Here is a 14,273-nt window from a genome sequence, read left to right on the forward strand (position 1 = left end):
ATAATTATTTTAAATTTTATTCTAAATAATACACTGTACGTATTGGTAGTAATTTTATGCAGACCGTGTATTCTTGCTATCGAGATGCAACAATTCAGTAATACGGATAACAATTTGTTACAACAATTCAGTAATACGGATAACAATTTGTTATAACAATTCAGTAATACGGATAACAATTTGTTACAACAATTCAGTAATACGGATAACAATTTGTTACAACAAGTCAGTCATACGGATAACAATTTGTTACAACAATTCAGCAATACGGATAACAATTTGTTACAACAGTTCAGTAATACGGATAACAATTTGTTACAACAATTCAGTAATACGGATAACAATTTGTTATAACATTACGCGACTTATGTTATCACATTTTTTTGATTTCATGAAAAGATGTTAAACGTTTTAGATTGAACAGCATGCAATGGCAAGGTTATCAAATGGCAGATTAAAAAATAATTCAAATATGAATTAGCATGCATTTAGGCAAGTCTTTTACAAACTGTGTTTGTATAAGTCCCTGATTAAGTGATGTCGGGAATTTTTCAATATTCACAAGGCCGACCGGACCCAGGTTGAACTAAATAGTTTCATGAATATTTCAAATGCTTCATGAAACATGACATAGGTAGATCTAAGGACACAATTTCTACGAGATAATATATAAGATTTATTTTAGTAATACGAAAGACTATATATTTATTAACGTATTTACTTGCCCTACCGTGCCTCCGGGTACAACAAGGACTAGGTAGGTAGGTAGGTAACTTGTTAACAATATGACAAGCAATTCAAAAGAGTTGCCCGAACATTATAAAAGAATGCTTACACATGAAAAATGCAAATTATAAAAGAAGTTTCATAATGCAAATTTGTGATGGCTGAAAGTCACTTGTGGTAGCATTTACACTGTTTAAATGTGTTCGTGACGAGTGATTCTTAGAAAAGTTCAATTTAACGGGATTACGTAAAGCATAAATATTTAAGGCCACGACAAATGCTAAGAGTATTATCGGAGTTACCGCATCTAAATCTCGTAAAATTCGTAAAATGAGCTGTTTTGTATTTAATTTGATTTATGTTTTCATAGTTTTACGACATCGACAATTTTTTTAACTTCAATATGCTAATGACAGTAGATGGCAGCATGACATTTGGCCGTGTCTGAACGAAATCGTATTTTTTTCTCTTTATTTGCTCTGAATCAGCCAGTTATGAAAATATATTTTCAGGTTTATTCAAATCAACCGCCTCGCTTTCTGATAATGAAATGTCGCCCGAACGGTTAAAATGTATGGAAATAAGCAATTTGAATTAGTGTATGGGGCAAATTAAAAATATAGAGCCAACAGAAATGTGTAACATTTTATTCTCTGATATAGGAGAAATCTTCCATTTCTAAACTAAACCGGATCCTTTGTCAAAGTACTGACAGTCTAGCATGTATATTACATTATGTATATTAATTATAAGATTGATTTGTTTTTGTTAAGAAAGAGAGCAATAAATGCGATTCGTGTGAATAATTTTTCACGTTTCTGTTCATTAAATGACAATGAACTAAAAATTATATTAATAAAATAAGTAATATAGCCTAAGGATTAAACATACGGGATTTTTTTAGAATAAATCCCTAGTTGATCAATTTAAATACCAAGTGTTATTAAAGTAACTGCATTTAAAAGCATGGCTACGGGTAGCGACCGCGAAACAAGTGGGAGGCGTAGAAATATTGATGATGAACCAGATTTATAAAGTTGTGCGTTTGAAGTACCACTCTGTGTTTTCTAATGGTTTATTATAAATACTTCTATTTTATCTTTATCATGACTTTATTGCAAACGGTTGGTTAATATTGGTTCTATATTGGATAAGAGCTACATGTAATAAAATGTGAAAAAAAATCATGCTTGTCTTTAAACATTAATCTGCTCCGCCACTTATAATAACAGGCTGTCTTGATGCAACTTAAAACGATAAGCGACTACACAACTCGGCCATGTTTTAGAGAGTGCTTTCCAATAATATTTTATAAATAAAATTTTAGAAACCTATTGACCACTTAGTTCTTTGAACTACTTTCATGAAATACTTGCGCCAGCAAGTGTATAACGAATGATTAATATAGATAACATACATAAATATGTCAACCTCTTAGTGTCAAACACATTCTTAGAAGCTTTATTGTTTTTTAAGTAGATATAGCTACTGCTGTCGAGGAGGGTTTCATGCAAAAAAATAGCGAAACTCAAACATACTAGACATAAATAACAAAAACATTGTTATGTAGATAATACTTTATAAATGTTCAGTACAAATGTGAAATTTATAGTGCCGTAGAAACCACGAGGCTAGGCAATCGGTACATTTGTTCAATAAGAAAAGCCTTATATTCAAATATTTATTAAAGCATAATCACATGCGATTATCTTTATTTTTTAAATAAAAAAAGAGAAACTTGCTGAATAAACAATCCGAAACGCTCAAATGAGGCGATGTAAAACCGCACGGACGGACGGAAACCACGCCATTCCATAAGCTCTTCTGGCCTTTGTCCAGTAGGGCTAAAACCTATATATTTTCGATCGATGTCAGAGACAGGCATTCGATCTTCGGCTTCACATGATATTTACAATAACACCTTATATTGTTAGAGGGTTGCTGTTTTACCGCATCTAAAAAAAGTTAGCGCTAACATGCAATAGGGTAAATCCATTGAAAACGCCCAACCGAGTCAAGGGGTAGGTGTATTCAACAAAGTATAAAAAGTTAACCGGCTGGTAAAAAGTTTTAAACGAAATTTAAATACAAATATATAATAAGATACATATTACAAAATAAGTATTAAAGTAAAGTTTGGGCAAAGTAAGTAATCGAAGTTATAATCTTTGACCTCAATGTGTGACATTGACCTAGATTTATGGGCCCTTCGTATGACTCGGAAGTCCCGGATATGTGATAATAACTGCGGTAAGTTTGATGAATACGGCTCAATTGTTATTGGAGATACAGCTCATAATAGAACAACTCATATATAAAGGGATATTTTCAAGTCACAAGGACAATAATTCCATTATTTGAAAATAGTTTTCGTCGCAAGCGGACGTGCATCATTCTTTAATTTTCATATATATAATCATACACAGTTTAAATGAAATCAACCCCAACAACTCAAAAATGGTGGCTCCAATGCCAAAAGTATGCTTATTATCAAGTTCAAAAGGCCCATGACTCCATCTTTTGCACATGTATTGCGACTTCATCCTCTTATCCATTTAAATATATAATATACATATACCAAGTGTCAATGATATTGATTAAGCAGTTCATTTCAGAAATATTGCTCCGGACGGACATACGGAGTGGATTTTTTATATTGTTTTCGATTTAAGTTACAAAGAACTGACCCAACTGGCCCCAAATGCAATCCCAATCAACGTCTACATCTAAACTAAGTTCAAACAAAATTACAGCACAATACATTCATCCAAACTTGTTTATGAATGAAAGAAATGAGTTATTGGTTGTAGTAAACGGACCTGAGCAACAATATACATTACGAAGAATGAGTAGTAACAATTGATAGAGTTCTAATCAATGTTTTAAAATAATGAGAAGATGCAGATCATGTTAGAATATAACAATGTTTTTCTACGATAATGTGTTGAAAAATATACTTATGTCTGGGTACAGATGCATGCTCACACTTGTGATATGATATATTTTATTACCTAAAGTAAGCAAGATTTCAAATAGCGGTGTTCAGATAATATGCCTCAAATCGAGCCGGAAAGAATCATCATTACTTCAGGTAAATTAGACTTTTAAATTGACGGCACTTGATCCGCGATAGCAAACTTAAGCACACTGGTTGAACGATATACGCTAAAAACTCGTCTGTTGTTGAAGGGTTCAACATAAATGATACGGTGGGACATTGATAATATGTTTACGATAGTATTGATTTTCTGTGCACGACTGACTCAATGGTGATAATTACCTAACGCACTTGGGACTACAACATTACTTAAGGTTAGCAGGACATACTAGTATCTAGTAAATATAGCTCCTCTTCCAACTTTGCCTAAGTGGTATCACGCGTATGCGTTACACTATAGTGTGTATTAAGTTATCGAATGCGGGTGACTATGGTTCGTCTACGGCTACTGATAACGTACTTACTTCTATGAATAGTTTTGCAATGCATTTTTAAGAACATACACGTGACAGTGGGCTTATGTTAAATGTGTTCGTATTATTGGATTTTACAATTACACAATTATGTTAATGTATTTGCTTGGAAATATTGCACTTTATACAAATGAACAGATTGCTAAAAGAAACTTCCTCAAAAGCCAGAGTAATTGTCAAAAATTGCTATGCAGACTTTTCTAAATTAAATTGGTTCATGAAAGTGTAAGGGGTGATATTTGAACATTCCATGCAAACATTAATTCTGCCGCCTGTTCTCTTGCCTGCTATATTGGTAATACTGTGGTGATTTTAACCTACCGCCGTTTTCACTTACGTTCATTTTTCTTTGTGTATATTGTTCCTTTTAGTTAATATATTACAAGCGTCCATTGATTTACCGGTAAGCATTGCCGAGGTTTTATTCATTGTTGAAAATATGCCTAGAAATGTATCGTTGTGTATTATGTTTAAATCCATTCGTTGAATAAATGTTTATTGCGTTGACCAGAACCTCTAATTATGCTATATAATTAAGTCAAACCACTATAACGTAGATCTCAACTGTATCACTATGGAAATGTAACGCCGCATGAAAAGACAGTATAAAAGCGCACGTTTTCTCTCTAAACAGTCAGTACAGGTCGGGCTTCAAATACCTCGTGAAGAGGCCAGCAGGGCCTGTAAATAAACTCTGATATACTAAACAGTCAGTTGTGCTCCCGACTTCGTCGAGTTAACATCGCAAAAATAGGTAATTAAATTATATGATTAACATACATTAGGGACTTTAGGCACATAAAGCCTGGCTATCCTCTTCAAACGTTCTGAGAGCCTTGATGTTAGATACCTACCTCTCAGCAGCCCGGGTCATTAAAAGTTGATATATAAGTAACATACCTTCATACAAACACTACAAGGCTCAATACCTAGCGTATCGAGTCACACATACTCTGAGTCATTACGATGTGTTCCGAGACATACGTCTCCATACATAATTCCGAGATATAGGTCTCTATACAAAGTCCCGATACATAGGTCTCCATACATAGTCTCGAGATATAGGTCTCCATACATAGTTTCGAGGATAAGGTACCCGTACATAGTCCCGAGACATAGGTCTCCATAAATAGCTCCGAGACATAGGTCTTCATACCTAGTCCCGAGAACATAGGTCTCCATGCATAGCACCTTGATGGGTTCTACATGCCACACCCATTTTTGGGTCACTAGGTCAACGGTCACCGTGACCTCTAATATAGAATAACAAAGGCTTTAAAATCAAAGTGCTTCCACCTACAAATTTGAAACTTCGTATGTAGATTCACCTTGATGAGTTCTACATGCAACACCCATTTTTGGTCATTAGGTAAAAGGTCAAGGTCACTGTGACCTCTAATATAAAACTTTAACATAGGCTCTAAAATCAAAGTACTTCCACCTAAAATTTTGAAACTTCATATGTACGTGTAGCTGAACCATGATGAGTTATACACGCCACACCCATTTTTGGGTCACTATGTCAAAGGTCACTGTGACCTTTAATATAAAACTTTAACATAGGCTCTAAAATCAAAGTGCTTTCATCTAAAACTTTGAAACTTCATATGTAGATGCACCTTGATGAGTTCTACACGCCACACCCATTTTTGGGTCACTAGGTCAAAGGTCAAGGTCACTGTAACCTCAAATATAAAACTTTAACATAGGCTCTAAAATCAAAGTGCTTCCACCTTCAACTTTGAAACTTCATATGTAGATGTACCTTGATGAGTTCTACACGCCACACCCATTTTTGGGTCACTAGGTCAATGGTCACTGTTACCTCTAATATAAAACTTTAACATAGGCTCTAAAATCAAAGTGCTTCCACCTACAAATTTGAAACTTCGTATGTAGGTGCACCTTGATGAGTTATACACGCTCAACCCATTTTTGGGTCACTAGGTCAAAGGTCAAGGTCACTCTGACCTTAAATATAAAATTTTAACATAGGCTCTTAAATCAAAGTGCTTCCACCTAAAACTTTGAAACCACAGATGTAGATGCACCTCGATGAGTTCCACATGCCGCAACCATTTTTAGGTCACTTGGTCAAAGGTCAAGGTCACTGTGACCTCTAATATAAAACTTTAACATAGGCTCTAAAATCAAAGTGCTTTCACCTAAAACTTTGAAACTTCATATGTAGATGCACCTTGATGAATTCAAAACGCCACACCCATTTTTGGGTCACTAGGTCAAAGATCAAGGTCACTGTGTACTCTTATATAAAACTTTAACATAGGCTCTAAAGTCAAAGTGCTTCCACCTACAACTTTGAAACTTCATATGTAAATACACCTTGATGAGTTCTAAACGCCACACCCATTTTTGGGTCACTATGTCAAAGGTCACTGTGACCTCTAATATAAAATTTTAACATAGGCTCTTAAGTCAAAGTGCTTCCACCTTCAACTTTGAAACTTCATATGTAGATGCATCTTGATGAGTTCTACACGCCACACCCATTTTTGGGTCACTAGGTCAAAGGTCACTGTATAAAACTTTAACATAGCTCTAAAATCAAAGTGCTTCCACCTACAACTTTGAAACTTCATATGTAGATGCACTTTGATGAGTTCTACACGCCACACCCATTTTTGGGTCAAGGTCACTGTGACCTCTAAAAAAATTCTGACTAGCTTTCGCAGCCGAGCGTGGCATCCGTTATGCGGTGCTCTTGTTGTAACTGGTTTTAACTGGCTTTCAACATTTAGTTCAATTGTGCATTTATTTTGTTTTACCAGCCAATAGGTTGAAATGTGGGGCATGCAATCATTAATTCCAAGTGTGTTGGTCTTTACACTTAATAATCCTGTGTGCCAGATTCTCGTATTTCAAATAAAATCGAATAAATAATGTTAATAACGCTTACGAAAAAGTTCTGATTTGAAATGATATGTGCTATTGTTAGTTTGGGGACTGCATATGTTATTGTTAATGATGAATTGATGGATGAATTTGTATTTCTTATTTGCTATGCATGCTTTATAATATTTGCTTAAGTGCCAAATCATACATCTGTTACAGATCGTATTCATTATTAAATAAAACCTATATTGTGCTGTGTTGTTTTATTGTTGTACCAATTTCTAAATATCGTTAACTTTAAATGTTAACCACGACTTGTCTATGAGATTATAACGGTAGTTATTTTAATACTTATTGTACTCGTTGATTAGTTGTTTACTAGTATTCGATTTATTCGTTAAGGTCGTTTTGCTCTAGGTTAGATAGGTTCAGCTCATCTAATCTTTACAGTTGCACTTTATAATTTGTCTAATACTCAGATCACTCATCCCTTTTCCCGTGCACTGATATGTTTTATGTCGATCTCGTGAATCGTATTATTGCTAAAGTCATCCGATTCTTTACATTCGAAGAGTATACATCTCTTTGTTGTATATTAATGATGTTTATTACCACTAATAAATATATAACAGGTAACTATTTTTTATTTTTTGCTAAATTGTATTTTGTATAGTGTGTATTGTTAGTATTGTTTGTATTTTAAGGATCACCGTCGGATCATGCATTACTTGTATTTGTGTTTTGCTATATTTATATAGATTCGATTCTTTACATTCAAAGAGTATACATCTCTTTGTTGTATATTAATTATATTTATTACCATAAATAAATATATTACAGCCAAACGAGTTTATCTTCCGCGATAGTACCACACGGAAACCTTCCGGCAACACATCGTTTTTATTTATATCATATAAGTTAACATGACTTGATTAATATGTACCGGTTTATTATACTGTACACGATTAAAAGAAACTACGTCAAGTTACAAAAGTGATTATATAGTATGCTTAACTATTTTTTTTGTACGTACAATGACTCCTTATATTGTTTCCTTTAAAAACGCAATTAACTGTTAAAGGGCGCCTCGTTTATGCTATGCACCAATTGCTTTAATGTTTTATTCAAAGAAATCACAACTTTTATTCCAATTATTATTAAGAAAAATATGTGTTAGTTATTGATATGTTTATTAATTAATTTTAAACGCGTTATTAAAACAACTGTTTAAATTTTAATCCTCATAAAGCTCCAACCGTTATTTTAAGACGTGAAAGAATTGCAGTACATTCGCATTTGCTGAATTAAGAAATTTCGAACAATTCGATTCTCGTTCGATATGCCCACTACATAAATTATCGCAAGTATTCACTAGAAAGCTACCCCGAAAAAAGATCGGTGGGCCATTTATGTTGTTATTTAGATTTATCAGTTTTACCTGAGAATGTTAAAGTGTTTAAGTTCAAACATATCAATTTCAGGCGTCAAATAGCCAACTTCAAGTAATGAAAAAAAGAATATTGCAATATGTTCTAATAGTTCATCAGTACAACTTTAAAGGCATTTTTAATACACAAATGATGCATACACAAAGACACGGTGCTATACTATCAAAATATTAGTTTTCATTTGTATCGACAGTATGTCACTGTGATAGGGTTATCAAACAATATGTGTTTGTCAGAAACACAATGCCCCCCTATTGCTCAGCGTTGAAATAAAATTTCAATTTATCATTTGACAGGTTAAAAATTATCTCCCTTTTAAAGCTATTTACTTCCCTTGAATTGCATTTTTTTTAACTTTTGACCTCGAAGGGTGACCTTGACATTTCACCACTCAAAATGTGCAGCTTCATGAGATACAGATGAGGTGCGTCTGTACGACAACGCGATATGGCGTCATAACTACAACGGTTACAGCGTCTTTCCACAGTTTGTTGACGATACGGGACGTTGTTAAAATAAATGGTGAATAACGGTAATTTTGAATAGTTTTTGTATGTGTAAGCCAATGTTTATTAATACGGATATTGTGTTCCTCTTTCATAGCTTGCCGTGTAATTTATTCCTATGTTATCGATAAAATGGAAGTTTTACACACCTGTATAGACAACTTATAAAATCATTGGAATATAATTCAAAGTCTGACATTATACAGAATAAAATTCAAACAAACGTAAGCAAGAAAGAGTATTGAATCAATCTTATCAAGACCTGTCTCAAAATTAACTGCATGTAAGTGTAACGAGATAAATTTTGATGAATTAAAATGTGACGGCGTCTTACAAAGAGTGTTACAGTGCATTTACTACAACATGTTTAAGGTTACGGTATAGTATCGACGGGTACTATAGGTTTCGGTAAAAAACAAGTTTGGTAAATTGTATTTATATAGAAAATGTTAAGGAGTTTCCGGTAAAATGGATCTTTATATGGGTATACCAACATCAGGGGCAAATATTTGCAAACTGGTGATAAATTTTTAATTGATAAATTATTATAATGCCAACAGTAACGAATTTAGGGGCATGAATGAGCTACCACTGAACTTTTTAAAATAATTATTTTAGGTACAAAACCGAAACATGTCTATAGAATTTAAAATGTAACTTGATTAATAGTAAATTTACGATATAAATACATCAATACTAACATTTTTAGCTCACCTGATTGCTCAGGTGAGCTTTTCTGACCGGTCTTTGTCCGTCGTATGTCCGTCCGTAAACATTTGCTCGTAAACACTCTAGAGGCCACATTTCTTGTCCAATCTTAATGAAACTTTGTCAAAAGCTTTGCCCCAATAAAATCTCGGCAGAGTTTGAAACTTGGTTGTGCCGGGTCAAAAACTAGGTCACTAGGTAAAAAAAGAGATAAACCTTGTAAACACTGTAGAAAACACATTTTATGTTCAATCTTCACGTTACTTTGTCAAAATGTTTGTCTTAATGATATCTTGATTGAGTTCAAATGTGGTTCCTGTGTGTTGAAAAACATGGCCGCTAGTGGGCGGGGCAGTTTTCCTTATTTTGCTATAGAGAAACCTTGTAAACACTCTAGAAGTCACAATTTTTGCCCAATCATCATGAAAGTTGGTCAAAACATTGGTTTTATTGATTTCTTGGACGAGTTCGAAATGGTCCAGATCGGTGAAAAAACATGGTCGCCAGGGGGCGGGGCAGTTTTCTCTATATGTATATAGTGAAAACATGGGGACACTCTAGAAGTCACATTTTTGGTCCAATGGTCATGAATTTTGGTCAGAACATGTGTTTTTTGATATGACAGTTGAGTTCGAAAATGGTTCGGATCGGTAAAAATGCATGGCCGCTGGGGGGGGGGGGGTCATTTTCCTTATATGTATATAGTAATAACAGCTTTTGAACACTATATAGTTTATAATGTCAAGGGAAGTAACTGCAAATAAAAAAATATGTTGAATTGACAGAGTTGTTTCCCTTTTTAAAATAATTGTTTTAAGCACAAGAAGATTACGTGGAATTAATTATAAATGATAGTTTTACATTCTGGAAGATTACTTTTGAATATGTTTTTTATTGTTTGATGATTCTGTACAGTATGGTATTCTTTTGTCAAAAATTAAATCGAGACTTTACGATTTTTATATGTGTTAAATTGTAATAGATTGATAAATACATGTTACAATAACACAAAATAGGCAAGGTATTGAAGACGAATTTTATAAAATGCAGCAAAGACAAATTAGCGCCCCGAGCTGATGGTGACGAAGATATTTCGTACATATTTTCCTACAATAACCGAAGAATTCGTCTTTTTATTAGGATCGGAGTTAGTGTCCGTGTGTCGAATGAACAGACATCGCTGCAGGAATTTAAAAACAACCATTAAACTAAATTAAGAATCACATCGAACATGCATGATATACATTCTGTTGAATTCGACTGTACAGACATTTTCGATTTAAGAATTAAATATCTCGCTTATTTCGCATTTTTCGACACATGTTCTTCTTAAGTTTTATTTTAAATTATATTGAAATGTATACCCTTGTTAACACTCTAGAGGCCACATTTATTTTCCGATCATCATGAAACCTGGTCTGAAGATTTGTCCCAATGATATCTTGAATGAGTTCGAAAACGTTTTTTGTTGCTTTAAAAACATGGCCACCAGGGGTGGGGAATTTTTCCTTATATGGCTATATATCGCTTTAGTAAAACCTTGTTAACACTCTAGAGGCCATATTTTTGTCCAATCTTCATGAAATTTTATCAGAACATTGGTCTCAATTTATATCTTGGATGAGTTCGAAAATAATTATGTTTGCTTGAAAAACATGGCTTCAATGTGGCGGGGCTTTTTCCTCATACCTCTATACTAAAATCTTATTAACACTCTAGTTTTTTTTAATTGAGTTGCCCAATCTTCATGAAATTTGGTCAGAAAATTTTTGTCCTGTGTAGTAAAGTTTGGTTTTATTATGTCATTAACTGTTTTATTTACTTTTTCATAACACAGAATTTTCATAATTAACAACTGTTTTAATCATTATTACTTATAGTAAGCCTATCAACTAAGAGAAAGCTGAAATGAAGACAACATGTACACAATTTTGCAGTATCTATCTCCATTGTTTAACCTGCTGAGTCATATTTTCTATTTTTAGTTCTGCTCTAGACTTAGACCCCATATATTGATCACTGCAGTGTGTAACTATTTACCACTCAGCTTACTGACCCTCTCATTGTGCTGTATGCCAGAAGGGAGTATCAGTGGTCAGTAATAAAAGCTGGTTGAACTGTTTGATATATTTTACCGTCCGTTAACATTTGCTCGTAAACACTGTAGAGGCCTCATTTCTTGTCCAATCTTCATGAAACTTGGTCAGAACCTTTGTCCCAATTAAATATCGGCCGAGTTCGAAACTGGGTTGTGCCGGGTCAAAAACTAGGTCACTAGGTAAAAAAAAGAAAAACCTTGTAAACACTGTAGAAGTCACATTTCATGCCCAATCTTCATGTAACTTTGTCACAATGTTTGTCTTCATTATATCTTAATTGAGTTTAAAAGTGGTTTCGATCCGTTGAAAAACATGGCCGCCAGTGGGCGGGGCAGTTTTCCATATTTGGCTATAGAGAAACCTTGTAAACACTCTAGAAGTCACAATTGTTGCCCAATCATCATGAAAGTTGGTCAAAACATTGGTTCAATTGATGTCTCGGACGAGTTTGAAAATGGCCGAGATCGGTGAAAAAACATGGCTGCCAGTGGGCGGGGCATTTTTCTCAATAGGTGTATAGTGGCAGTTTTTCCTATTTGGCTATAGAGAAACCTTGTAAACACTCTTGAAGTCACAATTTTTGCCCAATCATCATGAAAGTTGGTCAAAACATTGGTTTTATTGATATCTCAAAAGAGTTTGAAAATGGTCGGGATTGGTAAAAAACATGGCTGCCAGTGGGCGGGGCATTTTTCTCTATATGTATATAGTGAAAACATATGAACACTGTAGACGTCACATTTTTGGCCAAAATGTCAAGAAATTTGCTCAGAACATTTGTTTCCTTGATACGAGAGTTGAGTTCAAAAATGGTTCTAGTCAGTTGAATAACATGGCTGCTGGGAGGGGGACAATTTTCTCATTATGACCCCCCCCTTTTCGAAGAAGAGGGGGTATATTGTTTTGCTCATGTCAGTCCGTCCGTCCAGCAGATGGTTTCCGCATGATAACTCAAGAGCGCTTATGCCAATGATCATGAAACTTCATAGGTACATTAATCATGACTCGCAGATGACTCCTATTGATTTTTAGGTAACTAGGTCAAAGGTCAATGTCACGATGACCCGAAATAGTAAAATGGTTTTCGGATGATAACTCAAGAAAACTTATGCCTAGGATCATGAAACTTCATAGATACATTGATCATGACTCGCAAATGACCCCTATTGATTTTCAGGTCACTACGTCGAAGGTCAAGGTCACGGTGACCCAAAGCAGTAAAATGGTTTCCGGATGATAACTCAAGAACGCTTATGCGTAGGATCATGAAACTTCATAGCTACATTGATCATGACTCGCAGATGACCCCTTTTGAGGTCACTAGGTCAAAGGTCAAGGTCACGTTGACCCGAAATAGTTAAATGGTTTCTGGATGATAACTCAAGAACGCTTATGCCTAGGATCATGAAACTTTATAGATACATTGATCATGACTCGCTGATGATACCTATTGAATTACAGGTCAATAGACCAAAGGTCAAGGTCACGGTGACCCGAAATAGTAAAATGGTTACCGGATGATAACTCAACAACGTTTATGCCTAGGATCATGTAACTTCAAAGGTACATTAATCATAACTCGCAGATGACCCCTAATGATTTTCAGGTCACTAGATCAAAGGTCAAGGTCACAGTGATTCAACTTTGAAAAATGGTTTCCGGATGATAACTCAAGAATGCTTACGCCTATGGTCATGAAACTTCTTAGGTACATTGATCATGACTCGCAGATGACCCCTATTGACTTTCAGGTCACTAGGTCAAAGGTCAAGGTCACGGTGACTTGACACAGTAAAATGGTTTCCGGATGATAACACAAGAAAGCTTACGCCTATGATCATAAAACTTCATAGGTACATTGATCATGACTCGCAGATGACCCCTATTGATTTTCAGGTCACTAGGTCAAAGGTCAAGGTCTCAGTGCTCAAAAACGTATTCACACAATGGCTGCCACTACAACTGACAGCCCATATGAGGGGCATGCATGTTTTACAAACAGCCCTTGTTTCAAAAAATGTTTTTATGTAGTATACTTATATTGATATTTACAAAATTGATGAATATGAATGATATAGACTTTACTGAAATCATCTTAATGATACTGAAATCATGACAGTGAATTAATACTGATAATTATTTAATATATTTTGCTTGATACAATCATGTACATCTATATCAAATGAGATCATACTGTAACTTCAGTGATAAATTTCAGACAATTAAATTAAATCCAAAATATAAGTAACTCCTATATCTCTCCCGCAGCGCGCACACCTTAACATCCTGCTGTGTACCTATCCAGATCCAGATAAAAAGATATGATACATAATTATGTATCATATTGTTCAGAGGGGGTGATTTTACCTCTGTTGTATCAATGTATTTTTTTACTTCTTTAATCAGTGTGTTTAAAGATATATAAACATAGCTCCAGGGTCTTTGCTTCAGGCAATAAATAT

The sequence above is a fragment of the Dreissena polymorpha genome, chromosome 6 (genome assembly GCF_020536995.1).
Source record: "Dreissena polymorpha isolate Duluth1 chromosome 6, UMN_Dpol_1.0, whole genome shotgun sequence".
In the NCBI taxonomy this organism is placed as follows: domain Eukaryota; kingdom Metazoa; phylum Mollusca; class Bivalvia; order Myida; family Dreissenidae; genus Dreissena; species Dreissena polymorpha.